General features: G+C 36.6%; 1 pseudogene; it reads right to left on the bottom strand.

Moving 5' to 3' along the window:
- Nucleotides 1-1860: 1860 nt before the first annotated feature.
- Nucleotides 1861-3210, bottom strand: part of LOC145040256 (carboxyl-terminal-processing peptidase 3, chloroplastic-like) — a 1545-nt pseudogene continuing 195 nt past the window's right edge.

Here is a 3210-nt window from a genome sequence, read left to right as displayed (position 1 = left end):
GAGGCGTTAGCTTATCCTAATATCGTCTTCAAAACCCTAGGGTTCAATTTTGGATCCTCTGTCATCTAAAATGAGTTATTGAGCATTCTTGTTGATTCACCTGGGCACATTGGCTCTTCTACTGATATTAATGTTGTCTTATGTATCGGATATGGTGTATTAGCTACTGTTGATTTCAATAAAGATGATAGTGTCATGGAAAAAAAATTCTGTCTCCAAAACTGTGGAGAAATATTTCATCTTTTTGTGGCTGTTAACAAAAGTGACAAGTATTTCTCTAAATATCTGGTGCATGGAGCATACTTCACATTTCAAAAGGTTACTGAAGATTCTAATGTCACCTTATCCAAACATCAGGACCCCCTGGGTGATATTATGGTTCCGCGAGAAAGAGTGCAGGGGAATTGGTGTATGCTTGCTGGAATCAAAATACAGGAAAAAGGTCTTGAACAGGTTACAATTACAGCTGGTTATGATGATCTTGGTGGAAGTAATGTCATTACTAGTGAGAACAAGAAGAGTATGGAGAGCTCTTGGATCCTGGAGAATTTGAAGAAGAAAGGGATTGATGAAGAGATAGATAAAGAAATACTTGTTATTGCTAAAAAGGGAAAAGATGTTAGCAAAGATTTGATGTTAAAGTTGTTGCCAAATAAGTTTCTTAGGGCAAATGGAAGTGGAAGTGAAGTTACTTATGGTGAGCTTTATCGGCTGGAAGAGTTCCTGTTGTGCCCCCTTATTGTTTTAGATGATTCAGGTGATGGTTTTACTAAAGGACTTGAAGCTGAATTAGCAAGTTTACATAGCAAGGGCTTTAATGCATCAGTTACTTCTGGTGGATATGGCTGGTACATCACCTTAGATCCTAATGAGAATGGTTGGGAAGTTGTGAAAAAAGGTGGGAATGCACAAGTCATTGGTGAAGTCCCACATAAATTCAAGAATGTTTTTGAGGTGGTGAGGATACTAAGCGAGGGTCCCAGTTTTCATTACCAATACTTCTCCTCAGGTGTGATGAGTAATAAGAATGGGAAGGTTGATAAAGTTATCAAGATGATCTTAGAGGAATTGGAGCCAGTGATTGTAGGGCAAGCCACCAAACAAGGGTTCGAACTTGAAGAGATGGAAGGAGAACAACAGCAACAGGAGTCACTTAAGAAGAAGTCAGAGGAGATTTTGGTCTATTCTCTTAAGTTATTGATGTTACACGTGAAGTTTGAGTTGTTTCGGGTTTACCTTTCATTTTGGCAACCGCGCTTGAAAAGGAATGCAAGGACGACCCATTCTTTCCTTCACCTTGAGGACAAGGTGAAAGTTTGGGCCGTTGGTATTGATAAGCCCTGACATTTCTGTTATCTTTTTGGCCAGGGGTAGGATGGTTTTTTCTGGTATTATGGCTGTTTTGTTATGTCAAGAGCACTAACTTTGTCCCAGGACTGTTTTAGGGGACCACTCCCTAGAGGTTTTTGTTTAGCAGCTAAGAATTATTATGAATTGAACTTTGTTCTTTCTTGGAGATACCCACATCTCGAAAGCTGGGAATTATCTTAATATTATCACGTAATTGAATCAGGGGTTAAAATGCCTGGAGTTTATGATAGATTCAACAAGGATCTATCAGTGGCTTGGGATTAAAGGACTTAGAACAAATCTTGTAAGAGCATAAATGAAAAGTGCAGTGTTGTAAACTGTAATAGAAAGAAATAAAAGTAAAATGTTTTCACAATAAGCAAATACATAAAAGTATGTTGTTATTTCCTGTAAACTGTAATATACCTGGAAAGTGAATATGACCTGGAAAGTGAATATCATCTTCTGTCACATTCTCCAACATGATGAATAAACATATATATGTAAATACTAGTAAATGTTAACAGGAAGCATGTTCCCATCTCTATCTATTGTGTTCACTAGAGTCTCATCTCCATCCAGGCATATTTGAGCAACATCAAGTCCAGCCTTCACCAAACCACCCTATAAATAAACATATATATGTAAATACTAGTAAATAGTCAAACAAAAGTTTACTAAAGTCAACTTTAGGCTACTTACTAGATTGTTTCAGAGATCCAAAATGTAAGATTCAACACCCTGATTTTCAAATTCACGAATGGCGTGTTTCATATCTGTAGCAACACTCTGTTTACAAAAGCTTGTTGTTAGATGAATTTAAGATATGAAGTTATAAAGTAAGACTAAGATTTAGAGAATTAATAAGCACCTGGGAGAAGGCTAATAGCTTTACATATCCGGTTTTGGATACATGACCATTTGGTGTTCTATGAGGAATGATGACACTTAATATAGGAGAAAGTTTGATGAATTCCCGGGGTAGTTTCACCTCTCTAAAACTAGAGTCAATGGCCAACTTTTTTCCATGTAGATCAGAAATATGAACATGCACAAATTTCTATAAAACCCTTTGGAAAGGAATCAACCATTCCATTCCTTCCTACCAAACTTAAATGTAAGAAACTTACATTGTGCACTTTGACTGTAACACTTGTCCCAACATAACCTCTAAGCTTTTGTGCAGTAGCTTCACTACTAATCCCTTTAACTCTCTCTCCATTTATTTCAATCAACTCATCTCCTACATGTATTCCAGCTCTAGCAGCTGGGCTACCCTCAACACAAGACAATAAAACCTAAAACAAAAAATTTTAAATTTTTAAAAATAAAAAATAAATAAGAATCCATAACTGAGGTCTCAGGTTCAAGTCTCAACATCACAAACCAGATGCCCCGTTTCTGGTTCAATATTCACAAATAGTCCAACTCCTTGTACGTTTCCATCACTTCCAATTCTAAAACTTTGGTATTCCTGTACAAATCATTGCCGAAAAGAAAATAGAGTAAGTTCCCCCTTTTTGGAATCTAGGAGTAAGAATAAGTTACAAAAATGGTTCCTGTTGTTTTTGAATTTTAGTCCAAAACTGAAAACTCTTTTAGAAACCACAGGGACAATTTTTGTAAAAGTAATGGGAAAAGTTGCACCTTTGGACTGATAATGCGAGTGAAGCGATCTTCAAGAGTAGAAAGCATTCCTTTAATCTTGCTGTATGCGGCATCAGCTGTTCTAAGTGGATGCATTTCCACCATTGTTTGCTGGAATTTCGAGTTCCAGTCTACAGAAAACACATAAAATTACGTTAAACTTATTGACACTAAATGACATAAAACGATAGAAATGAATCGTACCTTGATGAT

Source organism: Lactuca saligna, chromosome 4 (genome assembly GCF_052625555.1).
Source record: "Lactuca saligna cultivar CGN05327 chromosome 4, ASM5262555v1, whole genome shotgun sequence".
NCBI lineage: Eukaryota > Viridiplantae > Streptophyta > Magnoliopsida > Asterales > Asteraceae > Lactuca > Lactuca saligna.
The sequence above is the reverse complement of the archived record's forward strand: the minus strand, read 5'-3'. Positions and strand labels throughout refer to the sequence as shown.